The following is a 20,000-nucleotide window of genomic DNA, read 5'->3' on the forward strand; positions in this document are numbered from 1 at the left end:
AGAGACAGACAAAGACAAAGTAAGACAGGGAACGGGTGAGAGAGCAAAACCTAAGCATGCTTGTGTCACACACTTACCAGTACAGGGTTTCAACCCCCTGCCTGACTATGTATTGCTATTATATGTCTATGCAGTTATTGCAAACTCCACAGAGCTTTCATGTTAGGGAGCACTCCAAAGGTACATTTGATGGTGAGTGACATCAGCAACAGTGATAAAGGAGGCATAAAGTAGATGTAGTACACATGCCTGTCCACAAGAACAGGTGTCAAGGTCGACACAGCCACACTCTCTCAGGGACTCACACACATTATCACAGTTGGCAGGGTCAGTATTAGACTTCCTAACTAGCTAGTTTGCCACAATACAGTAATACACAGGTGTCACATGCACCACAGGGGTTATCAGGATGATACATGGCAAAGGTATGTCAAGGTGTCTGACATCAGAAGGCATGCTTCAGTAGGCCAATGGGAGGTGTAGTGAGGGTGAATGGCATCCAAATCATTATACTCCACACACACACACACACACACACACACACACACACACACACACACACACACACACACACACACACACACACACAGGTTTGCCAGTACTGACATGCATGGGTGTATTGCTTCACAGGTGTATAGCGGTTGACTGTGCATGAAGGCTGTACGAGGCTAGGTAAAGGGTATACCTTGGCATCAGGCCACATGACAATGGTATGCAGTGTGGCTCAAGGGTGTAGAGTCTGTATTAGCCTACACAGGTGGGTATTCTATTCAGCATCCAGTCATCTGGGTTACTATTGTGGGTGGCCAGTGCTGTGCAATGCTTGCCATGTATGTGTTCTATACTCCATAACATGGACGGTGTCTGGGATGTGCACATGTCCCACATGCATGTTGTATGACATGTGGAAGTGTACCTGGGGTGTCTGGGAAATGTTGTGTAGACAGATTGTTATCATCAGATATATAATTCCTGACCTCATGTGGTGAGAACTGGATATGGACACCAGGTTGACCCTGCACCTACACTGACAGCATGATACAGGTATTCCCTGGTGTCAGTGGCATCTGTCCATACAGGGCATGTGTATAAGGCATGGTATGTCCTTCTTGGATTACATTTGCTGGATCTACAGTTGTTGCAGGCGTCCAGTGGGGAACATAGTGAAGGAGCACTGTGTGCAATGATTTGCCTAGTGTAGGGATGGGACAGGGTGCCATGTCCTCTGTAGTCCACTGCACTCACACCATGGTTACTATCTGTGGGCAATATGCAGGGAACTACCAATATAGTGGTTGTTGCCTATCTGAGTGTGTTTGTGTATTAGACATGGGTATAGAGTGTTCTCTGGGTAATACAATGGTTGCCTATATTGTCCCCCAAGTCATGATGTCACAAGAAGGGGTATGGATTGTCTACCCCAGCCTCTCTGCTGTTTGACATCTGTTATCCTTGTAAGGTTGACATTGTGACATATAATAGGCCCACCATATAGGAAATGTGCAAAACCCTCTCCACAATGAGTCCTATTACACACTCACCCCTACCTCCACACAGGATACGTATGACAAACACACACACACACACATACACACACACACACACACACACACACACACACACACACACACACACACACACACACACACACACACACACACATGCACACTCATGCATACACACACACACACACTCCAAGTCTCACAGTTGCCATGATGTCTGGGATAGAACACCTATCTTACTAGTACATCACACTACAGCATTATGCAGGTATAGCATGGGAGCTTATTGGGCTACTTTTTCCCCAAAGATGTATATTAAAGTGAATGACATCAGCAGGCTTGCCAAAGTAGGGCAATGGAAGTTGTAGTGACTGTGAATGGCTTTAAAAGCCTTGACCCTACTCAGTCAAACAAACACACAAAGTTTTACAATTGCCATATCTGAGAATAGAACGCCTACCTACCTAGTGTATCACACCACAGCATTACACAGTTATAGCATGTGCCACACAGCCTGCTAGGTTACTCTTTCCCCAAAGGTGTATTTCAAAGTGAACAACATCAGCAGGCTTGCAAAAGTAGGGCAATAGAAATTGTAGTGACTGTGAATGGCCTGAAAAGCATTGATCCCTACACAGACAAACAAATGCACAAAGTTTTAAACTTACCCTGTCTGGGATTAAAACTCCTACCTAACTAATACATCACACTACAGGATTATGCAGTCACATCACATGCCACGGAGCTTACTGGGCTACTTCTTCCCAAAGGTGTATTTCAAAGTGAATGACATCAGCAGGCTTGCCAAAGTAGGGCAATGGAAGTTGTAGTGATTGTGAATGGCCTCAAAAGCATTGATCCCTACACAGACAAACACACATGGTTTTACAGATGCCTTGTTTGGGATCAGAACTCCTACCTAACTAGTACATCATATTATAGCATTATGCAGTTATAGCAAGCGTCATGGAGATTATTGGGTTCATTCTTCCCCAAAGGTGTATTTCAAAGTGAATGATATTAGCAGCCTTGCCAAGGTAGTGCAATGGAAACTGTAGGTCATAAGTTCATAGGTTGGTACTAGGCTATCAGCCCTAGGGTCTATACATGCCTAGCCATGACAATTCCCTGGCTATGTCTTCCCACAATATTTACTTCCCTGGACCCTTGTCTAGCAGGGCAACTGACATGATCCTCGGGGTCAGTTTCCTATCTCCCATCCAATTGTCTAGGTTCCTTTTGAAGAGGGCCAAAGAGGCACTCTGCTTGACATGTATGGGAAGTCTATTCTAGAGTCTGGGGAGTCTCTGGGTCAGCAACACACCCCTCCAGCATGTATTGTTCATTGTGATGACAAGGTTTGGATCCCGGGAGCATGTGGCTGCGAGGGTTTTGAATTCTTTAAGTGTAGCATGTCCAACAGCTGTGGATTTGGCATGGCGTTGTATGTTAAGCAGAGATCACCTATGAGTACACAATATGTGACAGAGTATAGCTGGATGATGTTCAGATGGTCAGCATAGGGCATCTGGTTTAAGCTTGTGATTCTTTTAGTGAGGTATGTCTGAAGCCTTTCTAGTTGTTGCAGATGTCTTGTGAGGTACATACATAACAGGCCATTGTAGTCTGTACTGGGTCTACTGAGAGATGACTACAGTGGGACAATGGCCTCCTTTTTCCTGGATGTAAAGCCCTTAGTGATGAGATGTGCCACATAGGTGGATTTCCTGACTGTAGTGGTGATGTGATTATCAAAGGTGAGACCACTGTCCACCTGTGTCCCTATGTCTCTTATCACACTTTAGGTGTTTAGTGTACTGCCACCTATGTGGTATTTCACAGGTACATGTCCCTTCCGATAACTATACATTTCTTGGCACTGATCTTGAGGCCATAGCTCTGGCACCAAGCATCTCTTTCTGTAAGGTCCTTCTGTAGAATATCCATACATTTCTTGGCACTGATCTTGAGGCCATAGCTCAGGCACCAAGCATCTCTTTCTGTAAGGTCCTTCTGTAGAATATCCACATCATGTGGGAATTCAATATTGGCTCCCAGTGTGCAGTCATCTGCAGCCTTTGTTTGCCAAAGTCCCTTAGTGTTAGACTGTACTTCAGAGCAGTAGATGCCAAACAAGGGCGGTCCCAGGACTGAACCCTGAAGTACTCCAGCTGTCACTTGCCTGGGGCTGGAGTTGGTGTCACCTACATTTACAGTGTGGGTTCTGTCAGTACAGCAGTTGACAGCCTATTGGGTGACATAGGGATTAAAGGTCAGCTTGGTACATTTATCTATTATTCCAGACTGGGGGATGGTGTTGAAGGCCTTGATGAGGTCTGGATAGACTGTGTGAACCACCTTACCCTCGTCCATAGCTCTGGAGACTGATTCAAAGTTGTCAGTCAGGTTGAGGTGGCATGATTGGCCCTTCACAAACCCAACCTGGTTGGGGTCCAGTGTTTGCAGGTTGCCAATGTCTTTGTTTTAATTTCCATGATAATACATTCTACCTTGCAGATCAGGCACGTCATACTGCTGGGGCTGTAGTTCCCAAGATCCAAGGAGGATCTCCCCTTGTGGACTTGGATAACTGTAGCTGTGCACAACACAGTAGGCATGATGCCTGAGATGTGGCTATGATTAGACATGGAACTAGTTGAGGTGCCAGTTCATTTTGTAGTTCATGTAGTACACAGCACAGGATGTTGACTGGTCCCATGGCTGGTGTTGTCTTAGCTCTGGAGAGTGTGTTTTGTACCTGTGTGGCTATTATTACTGGAATCTGGCAATCCTTCAGTGTTGAGATGGGCCTTTTTGGATGTGGGAGGGTGGTGCAGTTGGCACTGAATCGATCTGCCAGGATATTGGCAATATCCTTGGGAGCAGTATATTTAATACCATCCTGTTGTAGCTCAGAGCAGATCTGAGCATTGCCATTTAGATTCTTGACATAGCTATGGAAAGGCCTGTAGTTGTTTTTGGCATCTTTGTCTATATTATGTTCATAACTGGCTTTGGTGGATGTTATGAGCGATCTCAGCTTCTTACTGTGGCTGGTAAGGGAGTAGTTTGCACCCTGGAAATTCCCCCATTTCTGCAACAGTTTCTTCCTTTTGTTGTACAGTATGTTTATGGCAGGGGGCCACCACACTGGCTTCCTTTTTTTGGTGGGGACCATCTTGGTTCTATATTGGATGGCACAATTCATGTACGAGTGGATGTGCTCATACAGTGACTTCATATAGGATTCAGCAGTCGTCCTTTCAGTTCCCATCATCATGGGTGTCATGACGTTAGTCACATCTGACATGTGCAGCATGATGCTGGCTTTGGAGATCTGTGTTACAGAGGTTTCCTTACTGGGGTGGGAGGAGGGATGTGGATGTTAAGGGTGATTAGCTTTTGGGCAGACCTGACCACCAATGGGGTGACCATAGGTGTGGAGCATTGAGTTCCCATGTTAGTAATGACCAGCTCTAGGATATTTGAGCCCCTGGTGGGACTATGGTTTATTTGATCCAGGGCATTGGGAATTATGACTTCCAAGAACCGTTGGACACACGTGTTGGTACACAAGTACTTTTCCCAGTTATTGGCAGGGTAGTGTAACTCACCCAGTATTAGGGTGGTTTGTTGCATCATAATATTTCCCAGTATGTTTCAAAAGGTGCAGTGGGAATCTTGGGGCATTGTGGGGGATCTGTAGCAAGCTATACAATTTAGATTGCAGTCTGACCTAGTGTTAGTTGCACCAAGGGTATTTCAGATGCATTCTATTGGGCAAGTAGCCTGGTGGTGTGAATATCCTTGGTGAATATTGACACTCCTCCACCTTTATTGTTTTGGTCCTGGTTTGGTGACTGACAGGTATGGTGAGAGCTGTACCTGGTATTGCAGAGGTGCTCTCTGGAGCTTTGGATCAGGTCTCTGTTACTGCACAGATATCAATGTTCTCCATTTTTAGGTGTGCCTAGTGACTGTGAATGGCCACAAAAACATTGCTATCTACATACACACAACCAAACACACACAGTTTCCATGTCTGGGATTAGATCTCCTACCTAACTACTACATCGCACTACAGCATTATACAGTTATAGGATGTGCCACAAAGCTTACTGGGTTACTTATTCCCCAAAGGTGTATTTCAAAGTGAATGACATCAGCAGCCCTGCCAAAGTAGGGAATTTGAAATTGTAGTGAGTGTGAATGGCCTCAAAAGCATCGATCCCTAAACAGATAAACACACACACACACACACACACACACACACACACACACACACACACACACACACACACACACACACACACACACACGCACACAAAGTTCTACAGTTGCCAGGTCAGGGATTAGAAGTCCTACCTAACTAGTATATCACACTACAGCATTACACAGTTTTAGGATGCGACATGGTGCTTACTGGGCTACTTCTTCCCCAAAGATGTATTTCAAAGTGAATGACATCAGCAGTCCTGCCAAAGTAGGGCATTTGCAATTGTAGTGAGTGTAAATGGCCTGAGAAGCATTGATCGCTACACAGATAAACACACACACAAAGTTATACAGTTGCCATGTCTGGGATTAGAACTCCTACCTAACTAGTACATCACACTACAGCCTTATACAGTTATACGCCATGCCACGTAGCTTACTGGGCTACTCTTTCCCCAAAGGTGTATTTCAAAGTGAATGACATCAGCAACCCTGTAAAAGTAATGCATTTGAAATTGTAGTGAGTGTGAATGGCCTCAAAAGCATTGGTCCTTACACACACACACACACACACACACACACACACACACACACACACACACACACACACACACACACACACACACACACACAGTTGCCATGTCTGGGATTAGAGCTCCTACCTAACTAGTGCATCATACTATAGCATTATGCAGTTATAGCACACACCACAGAGGTTATAGGGTTATTCTTTCTCCGAAGGTGTATTTCAAGGTGAAGACATCAGCAGACTTGTCATAGTATGGCAATGGGGAATGCAGTGTTTGTGCATGGGCCATAACCCATTTATCTGGAAGCAGACACACAACACTCAGGCACACTCACACAGATTTATATTTTACAGGTACATGTATACAACTGCTAGATGACTACTGACTTGTACAGTCATTTTACACAGTATCACAAGCACCCCAGACACTATAGTGCTGAGGGATACCAGAGGCACATGTCTACAATGAGTGACATTTGCACATCATGTGGTTTTAGCCAATTGGGTGTGTGCTGGGTGGGACAGGCCTCATGATGTGAGGCTCTTTGTCACTGTCTGTCACTCTCTTCCACACATCTATGTATGTGTAATTTTCTATTTTAGTGTGTTGTCCTTGGATATATGTGTATTTTCCTATCCAATGTGTGTGCAAAGCATGACTGGTGTGTACTGAGGAGTGTGTGCACAAACATCTGTGACTTTCAGATATGTATAGTCCACTGTTGTTGCCAGACATAGGCTTCAAGTGTGGGAGCATGCCCAGTATGACCTTTCAGTATTTTATTGTCAGACATGGGCTTCATTTCTCTAAGTGTGAGAGTATGCCCAGTATGACCTTCTGTACTGAATGTATGAATCCATTCCAGGTAGGTTGTTCTCCAGTGCAGGCTTTTGTGTTCTACACATACAGCTAGAAACCTGTTTCTGCAGGATATCTGTAGATCGGTTGACAATATGGGGTCAAAATGGACAAATAATAGTGGGTTACTGTAGGTAATTGTGTCTGTACTTCTTCTGCTACATGGTCTTAGTGTTAGCAGAAATATTCAGACATATATACTGTTTTACACTGTGATGTTTTATGTCATCAAGTACTGGCAGGTATACATATTTGCTTGAAGTAATGTCCTGGGGAACACAGGGTGAATGCAGCTGTGTCTAGTATTGTGGTCTGCAGCCTACATATTCTTGCACAATCATGCCATTCTGGAGGGGAAGCTGCAGACACTTGCTGATGGGTCTGTGTAAATGGTTCAGCACCTTGGTATAGTGGTGGCTGAGGATCCTATGCTTATACATCCATCGACGTCACAGTATGGCCATATCCTGCTGTGGCCATACCTCACAGCTGTACAGATTCATACAGGGTACCCAGAGGCAGGGGTCATAATTCTGGACAATACCCCTTCACATTGTGGTTTACAAGCAGGTTTTTAGCCACCCATTCCTGTGTTTGCAGGTAGGGATAGCATGTGCACATGGCTGAGTTTCAGACTTCACACACTTCATGCCATCCACGCACCTACCCCCTTCTATTATTCTATCCTCTTCCAAACGTTATGCAAACATTATCTGATAAGTTCCTTAAGTTATCACCTCATCCCAGCAGTAATTTGGTGTTGGTCCACAGTTCATGCAGTAGGACATGGTGGACATATTACTGGGATTTGTCCACATGGCCTTGCATTTGGGTTCTGTGGACTGTGTTATGTTGCTATTTGGGAGTCTATAACATAACATACATTGGCAGTACGAGTGAGACACAGGCCTTTGGCAGAGGACTGTAGGCCATTTGGTAGTGATGCAGACCAGCTGTAGCAGGCTGTTGCATTGTGTCACTCCTACAGTTCCAGACTGCAAGACACTATATTCACCTGGAGTGACAGGGTAGGTGTGCAAGGTGTTAATGCCAATACTTTCTGTCATTATTGATCCAGTGGTATGGATGCTGGCAGGGTGCTGCTTACAGCTAGGGACATACCTGCATGAGACACCTGTTCTGCATGCTGCATTCTTTGGCTATTGCCATACAGAGGTGGGGGCATATTGTACTCATTCCCAACAGCAGGGAAAAGACCAGAGAGGTATCTGTGGGTGATGGTGGGGTGAGCTAGGTGCATGTGTGCTATGGACACTACTTGCATCTGACTCATAGATATGCATGCGGCATTCCACATATGCTGGCTTGTGCAGGGACATCAGCAGTTTCTCAATACTTCGTACCTGTGACCTTTGTGGTCGGCCAGTGTTTGGCCAGATGACATTGGTATTCCATGCTACAAACCCAACTAATGTGCTGCTAACATGTATGTACAATTCCAAAGGTGTGTCCATTTGACAGTAACATATTATACACTGTCTGTCTGGGGTACTTCCACTTGTGTACTGTTTGTATGTCTGGGCCCACATTCATGCCATGTCCATCTTTCAGATGGTGACAGATATTACAGCCAAACATTTACTATGGCTTACTGCTGGAATGTGTTTTGCTGGGATGCATTGTTTTTGCCACTGCAGTTGTGAGAACTTGGCCCTGTCATCGGCAGTACTGTCCAATGGCCACCAAGACAAACCTCACCATGCCTACATACTAACCACTCTCACACTATATACAACACACACCAACCTAACACACACAGCCCTGCATATTGTACACATTATTGAGTATGTGAATATTTGCTCATGTGAGCATTCAACGTTGTTGGTTTTAATGTTCTGATATAGACAGAAAATATTGTACTGGGCTAGGAATATCCCTTTCCTAAATTCCTGGACTCCAAGTTGAAAAATAGGAATTATCCTCATCATGAGTACAGGCAATGACAAAACCACATACAACTCTGTAGAAATTAGTGGACTCCTAGGCATACATCACAGTGAGTTACATGGAAGACAGCATGGGTCTCTCACACGACTGTGGATACATATTTGAAAACCCTGATTCTATTGCCTTTTCATGCTGAAGATGCAAAGGGTGAAAAAGTCCCAACAAGTGTAAGAGGTTGTAGAGGCAATACCCAGGCCATATGGTTACTCATTAACTTTTATAATACCCTGATTTACATGGTAACTAAACCAATTAGTGCTGGCCACCTTCCTAAAATGAAGCTGCCCAACAGCTATACTTCACTTCCTGAAGCATGCTAAAGAGGCAATAGATCCATCTAGCTAACACAAGTATCATTACCTTAAATGTAAACAAACATTTTTACCAAGGTTCTTGCCAGGTAGCTAGAGCCATTCACACCAAACCTTATACAGCCTTATCAACAATGAGTTGTTAAAGGCCAACAAAGGGGACTGGACCCACATGGATTTGACTGAATATGCTGCAGATAAGTAAGGGAAGCAACAATCCATGGATCACCTTGTATGTTGACTTACAAAAGCCTTTGATACTCTGCCATAGACATTCATGTGGATAGTGATGGAAAACTATGGCTTCTCCACTCTCTCCATACAAATGTTTCAAGTTTTATATTTTAAATCTCAAGAGTATGTGTTATATAACAGTATACATTCCCCACCTTTCATCTAGAGAGAGGTACTAGGCTGGGTGTCTGTTTTCCCTCCTTTTTTTCAGATTAGCTATTCAGGTATTAGCTTGTCATTTTTTTACAAAGCTATAAATGGGCCCAGCATTAATATCTCTCCTCACAACTCTCTCAGCTCCACTTAGTTCACAGAAGATGGAATGATATAACTTATTGATTCATTGTCTAACTTACCTAAAGTTCTCAGTATACTAAAATAGTTCAGTGAGTTTTCAGGATTACAGCTGAATAAAGAAAAGGCCACTGTCCTCCTACTCACTGATAGCTGTCATAGGCTCTGAGACAATTTGGTCATGTATGGTATCCAAATAGTTAATTAGACAACATATATGGGAGTAGCATTAATCCATCAGCTAGAGCAGATAGTGACTGCTAATGAGGACTCTTAATAAGAGGCACATCAAAGCTGCTAACAGATTGGAAATGCACAAAACTCCCCTCCATTGCAAGAATAAATGTACTTCATATATACTTCCCCAAATTCATATGTCTAATCAGAATGGACCTCCCAGAGAATAACTTATTGGATTGATCAACTAGATAGCATGGCAGGGGATTCATTTAATTTAATTTCTTAACTGCAAAGCTAAACAGGGGAAAGGCCCAACATTTTGGCAGTATCTTCAGATTAGACATGTATTTTATAAGGTCAAATTAACAAATGTATAGCAAATATGATAAGACATTCCATTACAGTGAAAAAGGGTAATGATCACCAAACCTTTAAGTATATGCAAAATAAAATCCCTGCAGTTTCAAGACAAACTAAAAAATGGAGAGATATAATAGGGTGTGATATATGGTATGCATGAAAAATATGCCAATGGCATTGATAGATTTCAGTACTTGATTCAACCCATACATAACCCATACATAACTGTCATTACCTGCAGCACCATTTCCTAACATCAGGGCATGAAATATGACTTATGCTAGAGATGTTCAAAATTTAATACACATTATTTTCACATTCTATATTCTTGTTTGACAAACTGTCATTTCAGAAACAGAATAAAAGAGACTGCTGCCTATGTAACCTGAACGAATCCCCTAAGTGCCAACCATCCCAAGGTCTGGCTTTCTTGATATAGTAGCAGACTCTGTCTCAGACATGAATGAACATGTAAAGTTACTCAGCCCAGAGGCATGTGCAATTGTGTTTAGAATCTGGAAATACATATCTGAGAATGAATGTCCATTATTTGCTACCTATGAATATAAACTATGGTCTTATTTGTAAAAACATAAATATATAGATAGTTTGTTCTATTAGATGATTTGTATATGCCTATCAAATAATATCTAATGTTGCTATACATTTTATATCTTTCTATTATTTTTTATATGTTGGAAAATGTTTCATATTTTAGTGCTGGCAGTTCTGTAGTCTTTTACTGATTTGCTTAAGTTTCACTGTTGTCATCTGTTTGTCAATTGTATGAGTGTTTTTCAGATAAGTACTGAAACATTAAAAAACATAGAAAGGCAAGTATTTCTGCATGGAGCTAGACATCTGCACCCATCAAATGGGGGTTGTCTGTGTAGTAATCAATAAGAAAATGGCTATTCAGTGAGTACAGTATATTTGTAAAACAAACAGAAATGTTTCTTGACACAAATACCAATACTTGTATGCACTTGATCACAGTCTAACAAGGTTTCCTGTGTCAGAAGGGAATTATGTTAGAAGACGTCCAACACATGAAATTATCCAAAATAGTACTTCGAAAACAATCTTGCATCTTTTATTTTTGGAGAGAGCTTCATATTAACTTGATCTCAGTCAAAGCAGCTCTACCCACACTAACGAGTAAGAGGTAGTGTAGGAGGGGAGTATTTTAAATACTTCAGCATGTTTTGTATCTTCTGCTTTTATCTTTAGACTCACATACATAATGGTTTCCAGAAGGGGATATTGCTATATCTGCAGTGCTAGCAACCATTTCCTGCATTCTCAGTACATGCTGCCCCAAACAGGCCAATTTGTTACCAAGGTCACAATTACTAACTACTTTTCCAACGTTCCAACTATATTATAGTAAGTTAAAGATAGTCTCTATTCAAAAAGTGTACATGCCAACAAACACACCATTGTTGTGTTTACCCTTTATAAACCAGTAATTAAGGCACTGACTACAAGCTTTGTAAAACAAAGGAAATCCCCCCATAGTAAAACAAAACATGGCATAAAAAAAACAATTAAATATACAGATCATAAAATTAGCTGTAAGTGAAAAAAACAAAATGTATTAAGCAGATAGATTATGACAGAATAATTGCATTTGCAACAAAACAGTTTTTTCTTATTACTTTCTCTGGAAGATTGTTACCTGATTACCACTATCCAGTAGTTATAAGTGACATTCAGGCATAGTTTCAGAATTTTAGCTTACAGTCTCTAGGAAACCAGGTGGTATTTTCTCTGCTATGGTCCCTGTAGAAAATCTGTTGTTAGTTTAGGTTTGAAAACAGATTTTAAGACTATAATCCAGAATAAAGAAGAAATCACAGAAGGTCGATTCAGGTTTTTCCACAAATTAGATGTTTTCCAATCCAAACAATCATCGCAAACTGAAAAGAAAGAACACCAGTAGCCCTAGATCTATGTGGTTAGTATGATTTCAAAAAGCAATGAGGATCTTTGCTCCTGTAAAGCAAACCTTCTGAACTTGCAGAGAGCTGTATTTAAAGATGAGGTAATGCAGCTTTTGGTAGGAAGCAGTGAGTGCAAAAACAGTAAATAGTTATGTTCTGCTAAAAAGAACACACATACATTTTATACATCTAATACAATATGCCATTTCCCATATTTCTACATCTATGTCAGATGAAATTCACAGTTCATAAAAATGTACACAATTATTTACTAATGAAGCTTATACCATTACAAGAATATAATTGATGCCATGGCTTGAAAGTTTGAAATTTATCAATGTGATTTTGACTCTCTCTCTGTATATATATATATATATATATATATATATATATATATATATATATATATATATATATATATATATATATATATATATATATATATATATATGTACACAGATGTTTACCTTTAAAACTGTGTATTGCACAAAGGCGAACAGAACAATTCCGAAAGGCAGTCTGCAAAGTTTGCAAACACTGAATGGAAAAAGGTTTGAATGTGCAATGAGCGAATGCACAGTGAGATTCGCTCATTGCACATTTGACATTCTGGGGCAGATTGCACTATAGTGGGGATCGGAAAATGGTTCCTTTCCCTACTGTAGTGTGATCTTGGAGTTAGAATAATAATGTAGGGGGGTATGGGAGGCACAGCCCTCCACATGGGTGATGCAGAGGGGCTTGCCCCCCTGCTTTGCACTTTGTTTTTTTTTCTTCGACATCAGTGTTCAAAAAACAGTGAATCTGCTTTTTGATTTGCTGTTTTTCACACATTAAGGACTGTCGACATTTCCAGTTTCATGGTTTTGAGACGCTCATATGAGCACTCGAACCACTGTGATTCTCGGTTTTAAAGGTAAACCTATATATATATATATATATATATATATATATATATATATATATATAACACCACAAAACCGAAAACCCACGGCCGAGCACCACACAAACGCCGACAACAACACAAACCAAACAAAAAACAATCCAAGCCCACACACACAACACACCCTACACCAAACACCTTACAAACAAAACACTAAACCTCACATACACAACCACCACAACCTAAACCCCCAAAAATCTAAGACACGCCACTAGCCAGCGCACTACCCCCCCTAACTCACTTAACCCGCCCCCCCTAACCAAACTATCACACGTCGCACACACACTAGGCCCGCGCCCTAACCCTAACTCACCAGCGTCCGGGTTTTGATCTATATATATATATATATATATATATATATATATTCTGATCATTAGAAGATACTTTACATTCAGCTGTTCCCTGATAATAGACCACAAATGACAATGGGACTAACCTGATCAACAAAACATAAGTAAATAGATAAAGTAAGCTATGACGAGAAATCACAATAAATGAGATTTTGACTGCTTTTAAAATGACGCAAATCAGCTACTACTTTGCTCCAGATCTGTCCAGGATGTGATGAGGTATCATCGTGTCTTTAATATTGACATTGTGAAATATATTGCAGATTTGACAGTTTTTCCATTTGTTCAATTTGATGCAACATTCCAGGCCAAATATCAAATGCTTTAATTTTATACTTGACAATGCCCAAGTGAGCTTCATGGGTTCTTTCCAATGTTTAATTGCATAATTCATTTGCCACATGCTGTTGGATTTAAACAACAGTCCTTAAGACTCAGAAATTTCTTCATGAAAAAATATAATATACTTGCAATGTTACTGGATCTTGCTTTCTGTTTATTTGACCTTCCTGTCAGTACTATATTTTGAACATTTGTAATTCAAAGGCATATTCAGTATGACAAGCAAAGTACTGAATTTTGTCAGTTCTTGTAAACAAATCACAGTATTGTCTAATCTTGTCAAATGAAATTTCTTAATCCAAAGTTTGGTTTACATTGTCTCAGCTTGCATTATTGGCTGCTGCACTATGTTTCTTAAGCATACAAAATGTACTGAACAAATCTGTGAATCAGTGCCCTTACAAAAGTATGCATCATGTATTTCATGAACCCAAAAATCATGTGTTCCACAAGTCTGCGACTCATCATTACCATGTGAGCCAGTGCTCTGCTGTTCAGGAATAACTCCCTGACTATAGTGCATGTGACTCAGGTACAAGTAGTGCCCTAGGCACCTGGGACATGGTTGGGAAAGGATAGGTAAGCTGCTCCCTGGAAGAAAGGGTGAGCACTTGGCTGCAACTTGCGATCAAACTACAACCTGGGACACATGCAGTGGTGCAGTACTAAGGAGGAATAGGTGAGGGACATTGGCTGAGTCACTTAAGAGGTGGGATGTTATGCCAGCTTGTTCCCAGTAAATATCCACCCCCTGACATTTAACAAGTGTTTGCTGGAAGAAGAAAGGTTATGGCATAACAAAAAATAAATAAATAAATAAATAATTTAATTATACACATATATTGCAGCACCACAGAATGCCAAGTCCAATAAAATATGCAGCAGATCCAATAAAAACTATTTATTGCTCTTAGTTAAGTACTTTCCTCCAAATGGTATTCACTCAAGGACTTCATCAGAACCTTTTTTTTTTTTTGGCTCTGCTTTGTATTTTATTGGGCCTGGCATTTTGTGGCGCTGGCATACTTGTGTTTAGCTCAAATTCTTGGTGAGATTTTTAGACAAGTTCTATGTGGTGCTTTTGGAATTACAACATTAAACATTCCCCAACTGCAGTATGATGCTGCAGCAGCTTTGTCAATCTCCTCATCAACACCAGATGTGGGATACATAGAGCCAAGGCGAGGCTAAGACAAGTCCTGTAGTCCCATCAAGGGGAGGAGCCAGTAATCGGCTGCACTGAGCCAAAAAATGATATAAAACCATCATTATCCCTATGTGTCCGAAAATGGAATGATGACAGCATTTTTCCCTGCTTTTACAACTTAATCTCATGTTGACGTTTTCAGTTTGTTTTCTAGTCTGGGTGTAAATGTGCTTAGAGCAGTTATTATTTGCTGGCGGAATAATTTCCTGATGTTTCTCAGGTTGACATTATTGCCCGAGTTCTAGCTATTTTCAGATTGTTGCTTTTACATTTATACGCAGTTTATAGTAGATGGCAATGCTATGCATAGCATCATGCAATACTGTATGTAATAGAAGAAGGCACTTTAATTTCTGAATTCTCTCATTGGAACTATAGGCAACTCCACCTTAAGAATCAGAAAATCATTGCATGTCTAAACCCAATCTTCTAGCCTTTCTAGATAAATTATTTACTGCCTACCAGGTGTTGGTGCTCAAACCAAATTTTCTCTGTCCATACTTACTAGTATACCCCAAAATACCTTAACAGCTAGCCAAAATGCTTCCTTCATTAGTTGTTGGAAGAGGCTCTGATTTGTGCTAAGGGGTGTGTTTTCTTCATGTGTTCACTTCAATTGTTCTTTTCAGAGAGATAGCAACTGAGTAAATCAATAACAAAGCTCTTAAGTGCTATTTTTACTTTTAGCCCATATTAGTAAACATCTGGAACCATGAATTTATACTTCCCAACTGCCTCTGTGGCCAGCTTGGTTGAAATGGGCATCCTGAGACAATGTAGCAATTATTTTGGGTTTACTGACAACCAGTAACTACTTAATCAAACTGAAATACTGTGTGAGAGATGCAGTTATATCAGATAACAATCTGGCAGCTAGTACCACACAAGACCACATTAAACCAATCACACACACTCTCCTCATACTAATCACACCGATCTACATATGCTGAGTCTGACACACGTAATCTATCTTAACCACAAAGGCCTCCTAAATGTAAACTAAGAAACAAGTACCATCAGCAAGCTCATGTGCACACAACACAGGCAGCACCCATCATGACACATAAATGTAAACTAAGAAACAAGTATCATCAGCAAGCTCATGTACACACAACACAGGCAACATCCATCATGAAACATAAATGTAAACTAAGAAACAAGTACCATCAGTAAGCTCATGTACACACAACACAGGTAGCACCCATCATGAAACATACATCTAAGAGTGATTTAAAAGTCCAATATCCTAATCATAGGTGACTCCATAGTGAGGTACAGCAATGCACTACTCAACAGTCCATGCAAGGAGAGTGTCATGGCCAGTTATCTTCCACTTGCCAGGATTCACCACATCACACATGTGCTCACACCCTTGCACCACAAGTACACATATGAAACAGCCACAGTGCATTTGTGTGTAAATTACTTCAGATGAACCTCCCTGAACCATATGAAGAGAGGCATGATGGACTTTCGGAATATGTGTCCAAGGCAGGTACGAATCTAGCCTTGAGCAGCATTCTACCATCACCAAGAATGATGCTACAATACAAACAGAAGGTTATCGACTTCAACAATTGGCTTAACTTTTGGTGTCATTCAAAGGGAGTACAATTTATATGCGTCGGGCAAGAGATGGTAGACAGTCCTAACTGCTTTGCTAGGGTTGGCCTGCATTATCTTCCCTTTTGTATATTGGCTTAATCATTGTTCACCCCACAGTGCTTTTTTTAGGCAACATCAGTCTTCCAAAGCTTGTAACATGACATAACAGAATACAGATAACCTAAAAAGGTATCTAAGTCTAAGCAAAAAGATCCATTCAGTACAAGCTTTCGTTACCCTGAATATATGCATCATCATGAAGACCTGTTTCAAGACCAATGAAAGCACTCCTTCAGTACAGAGTTTCAATGCCTACCACAAGTCCAGGACCACAGTATTAGATGAAGGCAATAAAGGCATCAGTGCCTCCATATTCATAAAAATTCACCTACAGACTTGTTATAGGTTCATAGGTTCATACTAGGCTATCTGCCCAAGGGCATTTATAAGCCTAGCCCAGAGTTTTGTGGCTTTCGCTACCCCTTTAGTTTGGAGGATACTATGCCCATTATTTTGCTGTGCCTCTGTCAAGCAGTGACACTGAGATAATCCCTGGGGTATATCTGCGATCTCCCATCCATTGGTCAAGATTTCTCTTGAACAAAGCCAGTGAGGTGCTCTGCCTCACATGTACCGGGATTTTGTTCCACAGCATAGGGAGTCTCTGGGTGATGAATCTGTCCCTCCAGCATGTCCTATTAATAACCGTGTCAAGGTTTAAGTCTCCTGCCCTTGTAGTTCTGAGGGATCTATATTTTTTGAGGTGAAGCATATTCATCAATTCTGGGTTGGACATGGCCTTGTATGTCAGGCACAGGTCACCTCTGAGCAGACAGTAAGCGACTGAATAGAGCTGAAGTTCCTTCAGTCGGGCAGCATAGGACATATTTTTGAGACCCTTTATCCTTTTGGTGAGGAACTTTTGGGGCCTTTCCAGTTGCTTTAGGTGTCGTGTCAGATACATTCCGAATGGGGCATTGTACTCAATCATTGGTCTGATGAGTGATGAGTACAGGGGGACGATGACTTCCCTTGATCTAGATGTGAATCCCTTCATGATCAGGTGGGCAATGTAGAAGGTCTTCCTAACTACTTTGGCAACGTGAGTGTCAAATGAAAGGTTACTGTCAACCTGGGTACCCAGATCCCTGATAACATCTTCTGTGCTTAGTGGGTTGCCGCCTATATGGTAGCTAGGGGTAACCTTGTTTTTCCCGAAGGGTATGACTATGCATTTTTTGGCATTTAACTTTAGGCCATGGCTCTGGCACCAGTTATCCGTTTCTATAAGACCCTTCTGAAGGATATCTGTGTCAGATGTGTTCTCAACTATGGCGCCCAGTTTGCAGTTATCTGCAAATTTTGTCAGCCATAATCCTCCTGTGTTTGCTTGTACTTCTGAAAAGTAGATGCCAAACAGGAGAGGGCCCAGGACTGAGCCCTGTGGGACACCACTTGTGACAGGCTTTGAGTCTGACATGGCGCCAGCAACTCTGACCCTGTAGACAAGATAAGAACCTGGAACTTCTCCATGTCCAAATTACTATAAACAAAACCATGTATTATATCATAACTAATTGTAAGACCCCCCCCCCCCGTGTAACCTCAGCCCATACTTCTTACCTAAATGGTATGGAGTTTCTTTACAGTAAGACAAACACCATTCTCCTAGGAGCCTTCAACTACCCCTCCATTAATTGAGAGACTAATAAATCATCAGACATGTTTGCTTAGAAATTTCTGGAATGCATCAATACAAACTCTTTGGGCCAGTTAGTCCACACCCTTACCAAGGACAATAAAATCCTGGATGTGGTCATTACTATTATGCAACAGCGTTGCTCCCCACCAGTTACCACTTCCTCCCTAATCAAACTGAACCACAAATCAGTTGCATTCATCATAAGACTGAATCCAGATGCATCTTCCAATACCTCTGTATTCAGTGAATATGCAAAGGCTATTCTACTAAAACTGAGTGAGGACTTAACTAAATTCAAAAGCCTCTTGCAACCTTACAACTTTACAGCTTATTCTGAATCCTTTACCACCAAATTCTGTGCACATGTAAATAGAATAGCATAGATGCATCTGCCACACTCTGAAGTAATCACAATACAAAATTTAAGACTAAGCCCCTAAGGTGGAACCCAAATATAAAATGGATCCATAATAAAATAAAAAAGTTACTGCATGCAAAACTAAATTTAACTATCAAGATGCTAAAAGTATTCTTTCTAAACTTAACAGGGAATTCTGGGCCTTGATCAAATCAACCAAAGAGCCAGATATGAGACAAAAAGTAGCCATCAAGGTCAAGGATAACCATAAAGCTTTCTTTAATTATGATACAGATCTCAGAAACAAGAATCAGTACTACAAAGAACTAATACTGAATGATATGAAATATTAGAAATAGCAGACATAGCTAGTCTACTAAAAAACAAATTTAGCTCCCCCCATCTACTCCTATATTCCCAGATCATATACCCGCATCTAAACCTCCCCTCAACACTCCTAAGAACAATTCCTCAAAACACTATCCTAGGCTAAGAATACTATTTCTATGGGGATGGATAACATACTAGACTAGAACAGAACTGTCCAGACCACCTACAAAGACTATTCAATCAACCTGGGTACTCATAGGCCCATAAACCTGACCAGCCTCATCTGGAAGGCCATTGAAGGAATCATCAAAGAATTAATAAATAAAAATGCAGGCAACCTACAGACTCTTGACCCAAGCTAGTTCAGATTTGTTAGGGCAGATCTTGTCTGCATAATCTGATCGACTTCTTCAAAAAGGTTATTGAGGCAATGGAATTGTGAAAATCATTACACAACACGTATCTAAACCTTGTAGATGTATTCAACACTATCCAAAATTCAGGCATCTTAGATTAACTCTTTTGGTTAATTGCAAATCCCTATGTAATTCATTGGATAGCAAACTGACTCACAAATAGAACTCAGGATATTAAGATGGGAAGCTCTACTACCTCTAAAAGACCTGCCACTATGAGTGTACCCCAATGTTGTGTACTTGGACTACTCCTCTTTGGCATTTACTTCTCAAAGGTCAAAGTAAATGTTGAGCATTTATGGTTATCAGGTTTGCAGATGACTGTAAACCTGGTGCAATCATAAATGCCTCA

Source organism: Protopterus annectens, chromosome 1.part1 (assembly GCF_019279795.1).
Source record: "Protopterus annectens isolate FY-2018-M chromosome 1.part1, PAN1.0, whole genome shotgun sequence".
NCBI classification, from domain to species: domain Eukaryota; kingdom Metazoa; phylum Chordata; order Ceratodontiformes; family Protopteridae; genus Protopterus; species Protopterus annectens.